Source organism: Amblyomma mixtum, chromosome 3 (assembly GCF_055824585.1).
Source record: "Amblyomma mixtum isolate Tamu chromosome 3, ASM5582458v1, whole genome shotgun sequence".
Lineage (NCBI taxonomy): Eukaryota > Metazoa > Arthropoda > Arachnida > Ixodida > Ixodidae > Amblyomma > Amblyomma mixtum.
This window is the reverse complement of record NC_143014.1, coordinates 149634750-149650936: the sequence shown is the minus strand read 5'-3', so window position 1 is coordinate 149650936 and position 16187 is coordinate 149634750. Positions and strand designations below refer to the sequence as shown.

General features: G+C 43.9%; 1 long non-coding RNA gene and 1 pseudogene across 2 annotated transcripts; one reads left to right on the top strand and one right to left on the bottom strand.

The window, feature by feature from the left end:
* Positions 1-1386: 1386 nt before the first annotated feature.
* LOC149352347 (uncharacterized) lies at positions 1387-8383 on the bottom strand (annotated as a pseudogene). Its single transcript, XR_016290772.1, has 2 exons — positions 7800-8383; positions 1387-2501 (listed from the first exon to the last, which is right to left on the bottom strand). The product of XR_016290772.1 is annotated as an uncharacterized LOC149352347 (transcript).
* LOC149352346 (uncharacterized) lies at positions 7648-15065 on the top strand. The gene is made up of 3 exons (XR_016290774.1): positions 7648-8227; positions 9499-9606; positions 14939-15065. It is a non-coding gene; the product is annotated as an uncharacterized LOC149352346 (long non-coding RNA).
* Positions 15066-16187: the final 1122 nt, after the last annotated feature.

The window sequence follows — 16187 nt, the reverse complement described above, 5'->3', positions numbered from 1 at the left end:
TGAGGTCCATTCTGCATACCGCTTTAAAAATGTGTTTGGAATGTTGTCCGGGCCGCAAGACTTTTTAATGTCCAAATTTAAAAGCATGTTTAGTATTCCTGTTTCACTTATTTTAACATCGGGTATAGGTGACGTAGGTAATTCGAAAGACGGCATTACGCCATTATCTTTAGTAAAGACGGACTTAAAATGTTTATTAAATGCATTTGCTATTTCCTTGCCATCGCACACATCTTTACCATCAACATGAAATACATCACATTCCTTGGAAGTCGGAGAAATAGAACACCAAAACTTTCCTGGAGCTATGGTTATGAAACTGGTCAGTGATTCACCATAGTAGCGTTGTTTATCGGCATATACTTGATTTTTAAGGCGGGAGGAAATTTCGTCAATCTTTTTTTTGACCGCCTGTGCAGCATGGATTTTTAATCTTTTCTTAAGACGTTTCAATTGCCTTTGGAGTCATAACGTCTCACGGGAGATCCAGGGGTTCCTGCCGTTTTTCTTTTTAGTTATCAGCGGGACAAAACGGTCAATGCACTCTTTTACTAATTTTTTAAACCTGCACCAAAGCGAATGCACATCATCCATGCTATCTGAAAAGTCATCGAAGTTAAGCGAAAGTATGTCAATGATTGATACATCATCGGCGCGAGAAAAGTTTGGGTAAGATGGATATTTAGGCTTGCTATCCAAGACGGCATCAGCAATGGTGAGTAGGGCAGCTTCGTGGTCCGAAATTCCAGGTACTATTTCGTAATTTATATTTGCACCTATTGATCCGCTGACAAAAAGTAGGCCAAGGACTGACTGAGAACTGCCCTGAATTCTTGTTGTTTGTTCCACAATTTGCAATAAATCAAAGGAAAAAGCGATGTCCAACATTGCTTCACCTAAAGCGTCATGTTTTTCAAGTGAGAACGTCGACCAGTCTATATTAGGTAAATTAAAATCACCTGAGAATATAATACGATCACGAAGTTTGACATTCGTGTACAAATATTGTTTGAGATCGTCTTGAAGGGAAACGGTAGAACTAGGGGGCCTGTACATTGCTGCAATAACATATCTAACATTTCCATAGTATGCTTTACAAAAAATACACTCTACATTGGGTATATCAGACATTGGAAAAATTCTCAAGGTTGACTTAAAGAGTATGCTAACGCCTCCACCTCTACCATCACGGTCTTTTATGTATGAACTGTAGCCAGTGGGTACAAACTCACTGTCAAATACTGTGTCGTTAAGCCAAGTCTCAGTCAAAACCGCAATTTCTGGATCGTGCAAAAGCAGAAGAGCCTCCAACTCAGCAGTCTTGTTTAGAATACTCCTACAATTAACATTTAATATTTTCAGGGTCCGAGGTTCATTGGTGAGAAGTCAGTTTGATTTCTTTTTAAGCCTGAAGCGAGAACCTTTCGCTTCGTCCCAACCAAATAGGACGTTATCAACGCTTAGTTTATCGAATAATAACTTTGCTTTGGCTCCTTCGTCTCTCTCTTCTTCACAGCTTTTCCATAATTTTTTACGTATTTCCCGAACTCGTTTTGAATAATCCTCAGCTATTGATATGCCGGAGTCTTTGAGCTTATGACATGATTGCAATATTGACATTTTTTCACGGAAGTCGAGGAGTTTTAAAATGACAGGTCGCACCTTGCTTGCTTCCTTTTTACCCATTCTATTGCATCTTTCGACGCCACTTACCGTTAAACCCAGCTTTTCCTGAAAAACGTCGTTTGTTACTTTCTTTTCCAGTTCATGGTTAGACTCAATGCTGTCCTCCTCTATACCGTAAATGATACGGTTATTTCTTCTACCTCTGTTTTCTAAGTCATCCATTTGGTTTCTAACTAAAGTAAGCTGCCCCTGAAGTTCTGATATGGTAGATGCCATATCTTTCACCTTCGTGGCTAAGACATTTAGGCCGGATAACTGTCTCTCAATACCGTCAATCCGCTCAGTTAAAGAGGAAAGCTTGTCTTCTATCTTGTTCTGTGATGCCTGCAGGCCCTCCATTGTTGAAGTAATCTTACCCTGGCCTGCTAGTAACTCCAATAGCATCTCTTTTCCAGTTGGACCAGGATTTGCTTCAATATCGCCACAAGACAACAGATCTTTCGATAATGTAATAACACAAGACAGAAAGCACTGAACGCTCAGTGGGCAGGGCAGCAGCACTAAAAACGATCGTCACTTCGATAACAATGTTCATATTTGAGATTACCAACCTGAAGTGCAAAGCAAAAGGGATTGCTTAGCATGTTGCCGTGTCTGCTGCTGACATGCCCACTGGCGAAGAAAAGCTCCGGCGGTACGTGACATGACGTCCCCGATGTCGTCAAAGGTGTAGAAGCTGATAGCCAAGGTTGGTCTGGTTCAGTGATGACTCCGTCGGAAAGCAGTACTGCTGATACGGCATCGAATCCTTGAACATGGTTCGCACGTGTCGCTTGATACCACTCACGCGGCGCTAGCAGGGCTCCGAGAAAGACCTGAAGTGCAAAGCAAAAGGGATTGCTTAGCATGTTGCCGTGTCTGCTGCTGACATGCCCACTGTAACAAAAACGTATCAGAACGTCCTGGTTCCCCATGGTATAACAAAACACTTAAAAGATTAAATAACAAAAAAAAGCGATTATTTCGTGCAGCTAAAACTACAGGCACGGCTACCGCCTGGGAGAAATATTACACTGCCGCTGCTAATTACGATACCGAGGTCATCAAAACTAAGAATAACTTCTACTCATCCACCTTGCCTAACATGCTGCATGAAAACCCGGAGCGTTTGTGGAAAACTATTGGCCCCTCCACTTCTAGTATAATTTCTCTGACTGATAATTCTGGTGTTTCCTCTTCCGAATCAGAGGTTCCAAATATTCTAAATGACGCATTTTGTTCTAGATTCACAAACGAACCACTTAATAACCTCCCTGATGCACCCAGTTTTCTTCACTCGCCTATGGATAACATTGCATTTGAACCGCGCGGCATCGCCAAGGCCATCGATAAACTAAAAAATTCTTCATCCGCCGGTATTGACGGCATCAATGCCAAAATCCTCAAAAACACCAAAGACCTCTGCAGTATCATATTGTCTCTGATTTTTCAGCAGTCATTTCCTTCATGCTCATTACCACGGGACTGGCGCATTGGGAAGGTCATTCCAGTCTACAAGAAAGGTAACAGATCTTCACCACTTAACTATAGGCCAATCTCATTAACCTGTGTTTGTTGTAAAATTATGGAACATATCATATATTATCATACTGCCAAGTTTTTATCATCTCGTAACTTTTTTCATTCTAACCAACACGGCTTTCGTAAAGACCATTCCTGTGACACGCAACTTGTTCTTTTTCTTCATGATATACACGCATGCCTAGATCGTAACATTCCCACGGATGCAATATTTCTGGATTTCGAAAAAGCATTTGATAAAGTCCCACACGCGCGCCTAATTCTTAAACTGTCACGCCTAAACCTTCATCCCCTAGTTCTGGATTGGATTCGAGCCTTCCTTACTGATCGTTATCAATTTGTTCTTGCTAACTCACACTCGTCATCCCTCTCCCCTGTCTTGTCTGGCGTCCCTCAGGGGACCGTTTTAGGCCCCCTTCTCTTCCTTATCTACATAAATGATTTACCCTTTAACATCAGATCTAATGTCCGACTCTGCGGATGATTGCGTTATCTACCGCCCAATACATAATTCCTCCGACGCCACCATTCTTCAAGAAGATCTTGCACACGTCGAAGAATGGTAGTACCTGGCTCATGTCCCTAAATAGCAGTAAAACGTCACTTATTTCTTTCCATCGCCGGCGCAACCACCGTGCAAATACTTATACAATTCTCAACAATCCTATTTCGTCTGTTGACTCATACAAGTATCACCACGTCATTGGTGACGTACCACGTCACCAATTCAGCTAATCAAGTTCTAGAGTATTTGCGCCGTAACCTATCCTTAGCTCCCCCTTCCATTAAGCTTCCTGCTTACATAACTTTCATACGTCCTAAACTTGATTACACATGTGCTGCATATGATCCCCACTATACTAACCTAATCACCACGCTCGAAGCAGTCCAAAACCGCGCCGCCAGATTCATTTGCTCAGACTACTCTCATTATACTAGCGTTACAGCACTAAAATCTCAGCTTAATCTCCCAACACTGGCCTGTCGGCGTAAAATCGCCCGTCTTTCGCTGCATCATAAATTTTATCACACTTCCGATCATGAAACTGCCCCGATAACACACGCTCATCGCTTTTCTCGTAATAGTCACCCTAACGCCGTCTACCCTGAACGGGCCCGCACCGAAACATATAAAAAGTCATTTTTTCTTCGAATAGCCAATGACTGGAATGACCTTCCATCCGAAGTGGCGGCCATCATCAATCCTGTTCCATTCAAAACCGCCATCGACGACCATCTGTGTTCATATTAACTCTTTTGTTTGCCCACCCCTCATGTAATGTCCCCTGTGGACCCTTGAGGAAACAATAAATAATAAAATAATAAATAATACTGCGAGAGACAGAGGCTATTTCTACTAGCAGCCTCCTGGACGTCTTTATTAATACGAAAACATTAGATGGTGCATCGACACGAAAACACTTGAGTACGGCCTTAAGGGTATGACGCGATAGCGGTAATAGGTTACCGCCCATGTGTACGAAATTGGACATTTTCGACTTTGCTAAGGTTGATCCTGAAGACGGCGCAAAAAGGACAAGGACAACCCTATTGAAAAAACTCTGCGTGAGTTTGCACGAGAACAGTGATTTTTGTACGATCACGTTCATTTTGCACACGAATGCGCAGAAATTGTGCGTTACCTGTACGCATTCTGTGCGTCCTGTGTGTACATGATCGCGTCCTGTGAGCTGAAAGACGTACACGCACAGTCTTTGTGTGTAAAAAATCGTGGACTCTCGTGGACAACTCTCTGTGCGTGGACATCTGCGTGCTGAGAGGGGGCTTGCCGAAGCTGTGCGTGCTTATGTGCATACTGAGCAAGCTCAGTGAGGCTGCGTGTGGCCATGTGTGCGTTTGCTTGCTTAGTAGCAACTTGTCGAGACTGTAAAGGCCCATTTAGGGTGAAAGCAAACAAAGTTCGAGCATTCAGTTAATGATTACTTCTCAATAATGAGCAATAAGCTCACGTTTTGCTGTTTTATAATTTTCGTCTTGGCGTAAGTACCCATTAATCATTTTCAACTTCAGCAAACAAATAACCAAAAAATTATCTTTTAGTGCAAAATGGTTCCCTTCGATACTGCAGGGACCTGTACATGACAACATGCACACTGAGCAAGAACTTGTCAACATTGCAAGTTCATTGTAAAATAATGTAAAAAACAAGCTTCTAATGACTCTTACAGCATCCTTCAGTTCTTCCTTTAACCAATTCTGAAAGTTACAGATATCTTATAGATGAATGATGAAAGCCATCCAGAGCATTTATGTTGTCGCCCGTCATGCAGACAGCCATATTTCGAAATCAGAAGCAGCACAACCATTTGTTGCTTGCACTCGAAAGGAGTCAATCAATGGAATAACTCTGAAAGGGCAACAGTGTTTGTTAGGTGCAACAAACAAGCTTGGGGATATAATCAGGTTCAATCAAACATGACGTGCAGAAAGCGAATTGTGAGCTGTAACAGGAATGTTACGAGGCAATTTCTAAAACCATTTCCAAAGCAATTTCCAAAGTCATTAGCATAAATTTACATACACGTAAAAAAGCCATGTAAGCCTACATGAAAAGACAGTTTTGAATTCACAGTTGGTGTCAAAAGTTCAGAAATTAGTGCCCTCTCTCAATTTCAGTGACAAATCACAGATCGATTAATTAATTCCCAGTATGGCTCCAGAACAAATCCAATGAATCTCAAATGTGCGAAGTATATATACCACACATGTTGCCTGATTAGCACCAGCATTGCATGATGCATGACGAAGTATCACACTCTTCATTCTTCTTCAATCTGTTTTGAAATTTGCACTACCACAAAGACCATCTGGATGGACTATGATTCCATCATATTGCTGAGAGTCACATTTGGAGACCAAGAGCAACACAACAGTGTGCTGCACATGAGTGGATATAATGCACTGGGACAACTGTGCACAGTTAGGAACGCTTGTAAGGCGTCAGGTATTTGCTTGGGGAATGTAATCAAGTTCAGTCATGTTTCATGTGTAGAAAGGAAGATAAAAGTTGTAGCAGAACTATGAAATCCAACATCCAATACTGAACTTCCCCAGGTGATCTACACACACATAAAGAGCACGAAAGGATAAGCTCAGCGGTACTGTTAAGTTTGATGCCCTTTGAGGTTTGACTTGCGCGTCTGTATGCAACCATCAGATACCATCTTGAAGTTACCAGAATGCCCAAAACAACTTTGTTGAACTGTTCTACTCTAAACTGAAATACTTTTCCTTAAAACATTTTTTTTTGCAACATGCTGTGTAGCTAATTATAAAATAAAGAAAAGAAGCTGGTAAAATTTTCTCATCTCAAGCGTACTGATAAGTACACAAATCTGAGTGCTTTCAAGAGAGGTGACGCACCCGGTATTCAGTGTCCAGAAGCATACATAATGCTGCAGAATCCTATAGCAAGAAAATTTCTTTTAGTTGACAGATGGCTATGTCTGGTCACAAAGTCAATACCAAGTAAGGCGCATATCCTAACCTGCAATTACATGAAGCTGCACGTGCTTCATAGGCTGTAACTCCGCCAATAACTGCTACATATTTCCCACCTCTAGCACGAGTGCGGAATCAATATACAGCATGGAAACAGCAGTTTTGTTGCTTTAGCTTCTTTACTATGCTGTTTAGGCAAGAGACGAGTTGAAATATTTGCATGGGCAGTTCTCGATTGAAGTAACGTAAAAAACATCCGCACTCCTTTCTGCTGAAGCGACTGGTGGACCACTTTTGCATGTCGCATCTCGTATGACTTGCTAAGGGTCCAGACTGACACACGCACTTCGTCAAACCTTCACAGAAAACACTCTTCGCTTTTGCTATAAGCTCCGGCCACAGGCAGTAAGTGTCCCGTCACCGTTCACATCGCAAAAGAAGGCAGCGCTCGCAGGCGGGCAGTTTGAGCTGACAGCGACAGGCGTTGCAGGCACACCGCCGACTAAGTTTCCAAGGAAGCCACACTGTAGAAGGGCGCCGTCTTGTAATCGAAACACACCACAGAAACAATGGCCACTGTCGCTGCTTATGAGCCAGGCATTTTTGCAACGAAGTTAGCAGAGCAATAGGCCGAAAGGTTCGACTCATCAAACGACGGCACCGCACTGCTGACCTCATTATCGTTGTCGACCAGACATCCATAACACATATGCCCCGACGGATCGCTTAATTGGGAGCTGCTACTACTCTTGGATGAGAGCGCGCCCACCGGCAGCACACACCGGTAATCCTTCTTCTTTTGCGATTCCAGCACAGTAACAGCGGCGCACAAGACCGCCCAGCAGCAGCACGAGAAAACAAGCGAAGCTCACGGCAGTGATCTCAGAAACCATGCAGCATGTCGGATAGGCTTTGGATTTGACGCGCTAGACCACGCCCACTCACGCACGCACACACGCACGCACGCATGTACCGACACGCATATTCATGCGTCCACGCGTCACAAATTTCTCAAGTTTTTAATGCTAATATGTGCACAAGAACTTAATTATTTTTGTAACGAAAGTTTCATTTGGTTTTAATCCTTTGCTATCGCACTGCCCAAAAGCATAGAGCCCGAAAGAGACGACCTGGAGGAATGCCTGGAGGCGATGCCTTTCTAAACGGGCCGAAGGAAGCCGGAACTGGCCGAAGCGCTAGCCAACGAACGCAGCGTCTGGGGAGGGACAGCATGGCGGACAGCGTTGCTACGTTTGTCGTCTTGTCGTGGTCCTCCTTTGTGGTGCCGAGGGCGTGAACCATCGCTGGCATGAGCATTTGTCACTCTTCCGATATGTGATGTGCCGACAGCAGTGAAATTCGCTGGTGCGATGTACGAAAACGTGGTAAGGTGCTGAGTAAACCTGTGTTTATAGCGTGCGTCAGCGGGCTCGACGGATAGCGCGTCGTCCTTTGCGCGCCTTCACTGGAAACGCTATGCTGACGGCGGGGCTCATTTCCTCCATGTCGGAGCAGCTGGTGGGAGACCACTACCCGGGTGACATCTCGCATCTTGGGGGTAAGTTAATTTTCTTCGAACCTGTTCATTATTTCAAAGCCTTTGCGCACAACTGGCCACGTCAACACAGCTAGTACAGAGACGCGAAGACGCAGTGCCTATCGCGGCAGCACGCAGCGCTGAAAGGTTGTTTGCTGGCGGCACACGGGCATGAATGCGCGTGTAGTGTCAGTGGTCACACGGTCATGGTCAGTATGCCATGCAAATATGCACAGCTGATCCGATCGCGGGGTGCACGATATCGGCGCCGTACTGCCGCCGTACTGCCGCCGTACTGCCATTCATCTCTCGCCGAGAATGGAATATGTGCCCGCGAATAGATCTTCGGCCCGGGCTTTACATTCTCGCCGCATGTTACGCTGTAATTGAAGTAACAGCGCTCGAGCAGTATAACTACGTAGACTGCGATTCAGCTGTATGCGTTAGGATTGAGCTTCCTCCTCTTTCACTTGTATTTCACTTGTACTTTTATAAATTGTGTATTTAAGGTACGAAGCTCCGTATGATCCAGCTGCGTTCGTACTTATAGCCGAGCCAGTGTAGTCGAGCCTTGAATAGCAGAACGGTGAGATAAAAACAAATTGCTCTGAAGTTTTTCGCCTCTATTTTGGCATTCGCTTTTTCATACTTTGGCTCGGAGCTGAAATGGTACAAACAACTGCAAAATGCACACAGGTGCCCTAGCTCCATTTGGCCTAAATCCCGAAGTTGCAGTGAAATTTAAGGGTAATTGAGCCTTTAATATGTACGAAGAATAAACTTAATTGTTTCATGATTATAACCAATGGCGCAAATAAATCTGACTTTGACTTAAATATGCTGAGGTACCTCTCCAATACCTTATTTGATGTTAAAGGAAAAAGTGTGGTTTTTCTGCAATTGGCACTATTAATTCATCATACCTGTGAGAATGTGAAATCAGTGCTAATCATGCCAGATTTCAAATTGAGGGACGCATGCAGAATTTGAAGCAAACCAGCCTTCTACTGAAAATATCGTTCTGCTGTGGTCTGTTCTTTTGAATGGTGGCATGTATTGTAGAAACGATGCTGGATATCGATATGCAAGTGATGTCTCGTCTGAGGCTAGCTTGTGAATGACTGCCGTGGTTATGAATTTCTTGTTGCCTGGCCCACTTCGAAATGTGGTTAAACAGTCGTGTTCCATTCTGCGACCGGCTCCTTTTTGTGCCTTGCATTTTGCCTTACATGCTTGATTCTAGTCCATTTTTTGCACTGTGCTGCTGTTAAATGTGTCTTTTTACCTTGCAGCAATCTCCACATAGCTTTACCAGCAATGCCTCTTCCAAGCTCTCCAGTATAGCTGTGCCAGCCTTTCACTTGGTGCTAGGATGCCCAGCAAGCAAGCAGGCTTTTGAGGTAAGCACTGAAGACATCTTCCGACACAAGTAGCTTTTATTTTCCTAGTCCACTGCTACTTGTGTGACCCCTCGTTATGTTGATTTTGGCAAGTTAGGTTGCCTATTAAAGGCTCTGTTTTGTTTTTCACCTGCTGCTGTGGCCTACTGCATTGGTGTTCGGCTACTGAGCCCAAAGACGCGGGATTGAATTGTGGTGGCTTCGTTTCGACAAGGCGAAATGCATATTTGCTCGTGTGTTATGCAATGTCAGTGCATGTTAAAGAATCTTTGGTGGTCGAAATTTATGCACAGCCCTCCTCTATGAATGGAGCTATTGTTCAACTTTGAGCCATTAAAGGGACACTGATGGCAAGCTGAAGTTGACCTGTGATGATGAAGTTCCGCATCCTAACCACAAAGACGACACTTTTTCTGAAAGTGGAGCTTTATAAGCCAGAGAAAGCAAAACATACAATTGTCATCAGCACCGGCTGATATCGGAAATAAATTGCGATGCGCTGACTCCGTTTTTTTTTTGGCACAGATTCCAGAGGCTAGGCTGAACTGCCATTCACCTCAGAACAGTTATCATGGAGTCCTTTGTGTAGACTTCATGAGTTCAAATCGAGTGTCGGGAAAATTTTTAAATGTAATTTTTGCGCCAATCATTGTGTTGATGGCCTTTGCGCTGCTGTTAAAACCCGGGATAGCAGTATGGTATCCCATAAAACTAGGTTCAGGACTTGCAGGAAGTGGTTTATCACATTCCGCTAGCTTGTGCAAGAAACTACTTCAGGGATATGTGCAGGTGTCTTTAATGTGTTCCTGAGTGAGCACTAACTCGTTAGGGGGAAGGCAGCTTCTAATCTGGCACTACAGTGCCAATGTCGTGAGTGTAAATCATAAGATGACCCATCAGTGTGTACGCCTGATTTCTGTGACACTTCAGTGGTGTATAGAAGTGGTAAACAAATCTGTAAGGTATTTGATGCATATCTCCAAGGCAACGGCTGTATGAGTAGCGAAGCCATTAGTCAATCTTCAACGGAAAGAATTTTCTCTTTTAGATGACGTGCTTGTATATCAGTGACAGTTATTTGTTGTCCTGCCTTTCGCTGGTGTGGGTCATGTGTGGCGCATCTTCATGCGAGCCTTCTTTTCCTTCACAAAAAATTCAATTGATAGTCCAACCTGTTTTCTTCTCTTTTCCTGTGTTGCATCTTTTGGCTGGTTTTAAATCTGTTACTGAGCTCAGACCGTGATAATTACAGCCGGCAAACAGGGCTACTGAATGTGAGCTTGGCATACATGCGTACTGTATGTGTGAAAGTGCAGTTTACAATATTCAGAAATGCTTGATAGCCTTACAAGAATCTAAAATTTTGTTGGAATTCCTATTTGTTCTCTGTTCAAGTGTCGAGAGTTTTTCCGCTTCATCGTGTGATTAGAGCCACTTTGGTACTTAAGCTGAAATCTTTTCTTTAGCCTGCATGTTTCTCACTTTTGGGACAGAAATGTGGAGGCTAATTAAAAGAGTTCAGCTTAAAAGAGTATAGACACCTAATCTTGGTGGCATGTTTTCTTCTCTATAATGCTGCGGAAGACACTACTATGCATGAATCACCATCTGGTATTCGCGTGAGACCGCTAAATAATTTATAATCAACTTTTTCTGCCATCCTGTTTCGGTGAACAATTTGACTATGGCTATGACATCAAAGAGAGGTTATAGGTCACGTGAGGCGTGGAAAAACTGCACTTATAATCGCTGCTTCATCATTTTAATTCGCTACAGCGCTGACACCAGCATTCCTTAAGAGCCAGAAGTACCAATTGTATTGCAGTTTTTCATGCCTCACGTGACCAATAACCTCGCTTTGACGTCACAGCCATCATTCAGCTGTCGAAACCGAAACAAATACAGCAGGAGAAAGAAATTTGATTATAAATTATTTAGCTGTCATAGGAGGATGCCATGTGGTAATTCATGTATAATACTTTATGCCTTATTACAAAGAAAAAAACACGTGCCAAAATAACCGCTGGTCCTTAAGGGTAATGGAGTGGATTCCAAAAGAATGCAAGCATAGCAGGGGGCGGCAGAAACATAGATGGGCAGATGAGGTTAAGAAGTGTACGGGGATATGGTGACCACACCTAGCAAAGGACAGGGTTAATGTGGAGACATGGGTGAGTCCTTTGCCCTGCAGTGGGCCTAGTCAGGCTGATGATGATGGTATGTGTCGCACCTGCTGCTTCGTGCTATCAGCTGGCCCATGCTTGGCCGACCAGACTAGCCAAATTTGTGATGTGGGTTTTCTATTGCACCTGCATTTGTGTACACAGAGGACTTGAATGGTAGCAGGCGATCCTGTGCATGTGTTCACGCCACAGCACACATGACCCACACTGAAAGCTTCTCTGCCTTTAGTAAGACAGCTGCATCAGTCTGGGGCATAACGTATCCCAGTGCTAGAGTATGAGTAAATTGCTCTCGAATTTTAATCTGGTATCAGGTAGCATAGCGCAAAAGAAGGCTAGCGCGGCTGCCTAATATTCTCTTGGGCAGCTGTGTTGGATTTTCAGTGCCTGTTAGTGTAATCCGTGAAAGTTCACTGTAAACCATTCGTTTCGATGTAAATTAGGAAGTCCTTAGAGCCCTGTACTTTTTAATGATAATAACAAAGTAATGCAGTAATTCAATTGTACCTGTTCTCTTTCAACACAGTAAAGTGCTGCTGGGTCGAGTTCACAGTTTTACTTTGTAGGTGTGCTCAGGCTGTCATCATCAGCAGCAGCAGCCTGACTACACGCACTGCAGGGCAAAACCTCTCCCATGTCTCTCCAATTAACCCTGTCCTCTGCCAATTGTGGCCACCGTATCCCCGCAAACTTCTTAATCTCATCCGCCCACCTAATTTTCTGCCGCCCCCTGCTACATTTACCTTCTCATGGAATCCACTCTGTTACCCTCAAGGACCAGCGGTTGTCTTGCCTTCGCCTTACATTCCCTGCCCGAGCCCATTTCTTCCTTTTGATTTCAAATAGGATTTCATTAACCCGCGTTTTTTCCCTCACCCACTCCGCCCGCTTCCGGTCTCTTAACGTTACACCTATCATTTTTCTTTCCATAGCTCGCTGCGTTGTCCTTGAATTAAGCTGAACCCTCATTGTTAGCCTCCACATTTCTGCCCCATAGGTGAGTACCAGTAAGATACAGCTGTGTTAGACTTTTCTCTTGGGGGATATTGGCAACTGGCTTTCACGATCTGAGAGAACCTGCCATATGCGCTCCACCCCGTTCTTATTCTTCTAGTTATTTCCCTCTCATGATCCGGATCAGCGGTCACTACCTGCACTAAGTATACATATCCTCTTACTACTTCTAGCACCTCGCTACCAATTGTGAACTGCTGTTCCCTTGCTAGGCTGTTGAGCATTACTTTGGTTTTCTGCGTGTTCATTTCTAGCCCCACAATTCTGCTCTGCCTGTCTAACTCATTCATCATGCTTTGCAGTTCATATCCTGAGTGGCTTAGCCAGGCAATGCCATCAGGGAATCTCAAATTACTTAGGTATTCTCCAGTAACTCTTCTCCCCAACTGTTCCCATTTCAGGCCCCGGAATACCTCCTGTAAACAGGCAGTGAATAGCATTGGTGAAATCGTGTCTCCCTCTTCTACACCCTGATTCCACAATGCCTGCATGACAGCTGTGGTTCCACCGAGTCAATTGCTGTCTGGTAGTCAATGAAGGCTATATATTGGGGTTGGTTGTATTCTGCCCATTTCTCTATCACCTGATTGATTGCATGAATGTGGTCTCTTGTTGAGTATCCTTTATGAAAGCCTGCCTGATCATTTGATTGATTGAATTCGAAGGTTGTCCTGAGTCTATTAGTGATTACCTTAGTAAATACCTTGTAGACAATGGATAGTAAGCTGATCGGTCTGTAAATCTTCAAGTCCTTGACATCTTCTTTCTTATGAATTAAAATAATGTTCGCATTCTTTCAAGCTCCTGGTACGCTCGTGGTCACGAGGCAAGCGTATGCAGGGTGGCTAGTTTCTCTAGCATAATCTCTCCTCCATCCTTCAACAAATCTGCTGTTACCTGATCCTCACCAGCTGCTTTACCCCTTTGCATTGCTCCTGAGGCTTTCTTTACTTCCTCCCTCGTTACTGGCGGGTGTCCCATTGCTGTGCTCTACTGCCTCTCTCTGTAACGTTCTGATTACATTCACTACTGTAGAGATTTGTGTAGAACTCTTCGGCTACTTTAACTATCTTATCCATATTGCTTATGACATTGCCCTCTTTGTCTTTTAGCGCATACATCTGGTTTTTACCAGTGATTAGTTTTCTCTTCACTGATTTTAGGCTACCTCCATGCTTTAGAGCATGCTAGGTTTTCTCCATGTTAAACTTTCTTATGTTGGCTACCTTGCACTTATAATTAACTTCGATAGCTCTCCTAGTCCTATTCTATCTCTGAAGTTAGACGTCCTGATGCTTTGGCGTTTCTTCATCAGATCTTTCGTCTCCTGAGATAGCTTGCAGGTATCCTCTCGAATGATCTGACCACATACTTCTGCAGCATGCTGCAATGAATATATATATATGTATTTAAAGATAACAGTTAAGGTGGGAGATTGAGCTTTGAGATTTGCACTTCAACTCGGGAGTTATGCCGCTGCTACACAGAATACTTGATCGCCGTAGAGATATTTCATCATCTCGCACCAAACTGCTGTGGAGCCACTGTCACAGTTGATAATTTTGCTGGGAAGCTGTTGTAGCACTCACGCAGTTTTGAAAAGGTGGTATTCATTGTTTTTGTGCTATTGGCAACAGTGATAATACGCTTGCTGCAGTGTTTTGTGGCCAGCCTTCTTTTTTTTCAGTGAAATAAGTTGTACATTTCATGTTGAGTATTCTTTCAGCGATTAAATTGCTTTGATTTTATTCCTTAGTGTAAGTTGCGAGTGCTCCATGTCTGAGTGCAAATTTCTACCACTGAAAAGCCTTCAAAATCTTGATAGATGTCCACACTGTTCTAGGGACTCTGTGGCTATTGGAAATGCCCATTTAGCTGCATTCAAGTGCCACTGAGTTGATGGCCATTTGAAAGCCTTCAAAATGCCTGTGTGACACGGTTATTAGATTTTGTGCAGGTTTGATGCTGAGCAGCCTGCGTGCTTGAGTCGGGTTTTCCAATGTCTGTATTTCAAACCTGATACTCTTCGAAATCATCATTAGTTCATTAATGGAAGAACTACTTGTGCCCTTTTCTGGAATTTCCAGAAAACAAATTAACTGAATTTTTTTGCATATACTGCTACCTTTTTGCAGGTGCTGCATAGTGAGAACCTGGATCAAGACGCCAACCTGCTGGACTTGGAGAAGCTGAAGAAATTGTTTAGCCACTGTGTGGCACCTGTCATGAGGGATGTGGCATTAATAAAGCCAGTTAAGGTGACCTTATCTATGTCCTTTTGCAAGCATGCTACACACATGAGAGCCATCCCACGAAGCACCATTGCTGCAAAGCTTGTTATCTCACAACATGCATGCTGAATGAGGCAGTGACAGACAGGTGAGGAGGCCTTTAGGTAGGGCATTGGCGTAACGTGTTGAGCAGTGATGTAGGAGCCTTGCAGCCATGCAAGGTATTATCGGTATCATGATGGTAACTCCATTTGACACTGTCTAGTGCTCTGTGAGCCAGACAAGGCTCTTGAACATTCTGGGACTCACCCTTGGCTCTCGGACATTCTGGAAGCCCCACCCGGCTTGCGCATATCACACGAGGATGTCTCCTGCTGTACGAGCCTTACGCGGCTTGCGCACTTTATGTGACAGATGTCTCGCATTTGCGAGCTTGCTCGGCTTGCGCAAATTGTGTGAAATATGTCTCGCGTTCTGCGACCTCGCTCAATCGTCACAATGTGCGTGGCAATAAACACGCAAAGATAGGCACGCAGAATCCACGTTCAGTATTTTCAATAGGGAAGGAAGGCACAAGAAAACAGCGGGACAGGCACCAACTTGTAGCTTTTTTGACGCTCTGTGGTGATACTTTATGGATGTAAGGAATGACCTGAACAGGTTTCTTTTGTACTGCCGGACTTCTGTTATCATTAAGTCGCGTCACTTTCTGTAGTAACATTTCAGAAACAGCCAAAATCAATAAAGCTTTGTAGGGGGCTAGTTGGTCGTGCATACTGTGACTGGGGAGCGCTAGAGTCGAAAGTTTGCGCTCGTGTCTCGTGGTGTTCCTTTGTGGTGTTGTCCCCTTGTCTAGAACCTAGCGCTCCCCCAGTCACAGTAGTCACAGCCAAAATCAATAGAGGTGGGTACCCTGCTTCTTTCAGCCTCTTTTTGGAGAGGCAGTTTTGCCAGAGAAAGCAAAGGAAGTTTTGGAAAAAATGACCAAAATTCAGCTTCCTACCACGCGCCAAGCGTCAAAAATTGGTGGTTATTGTTAGAAGAAGAGCGAAAAAAAAGAAAGAAAAGGGCTAACTTCAAGAGAAACCCACCTCTTGAAAAAGTGTCAAAGGCTTTCAAGGAAAATTGTCTTCTAGCGCTTCAAGCTGACAAA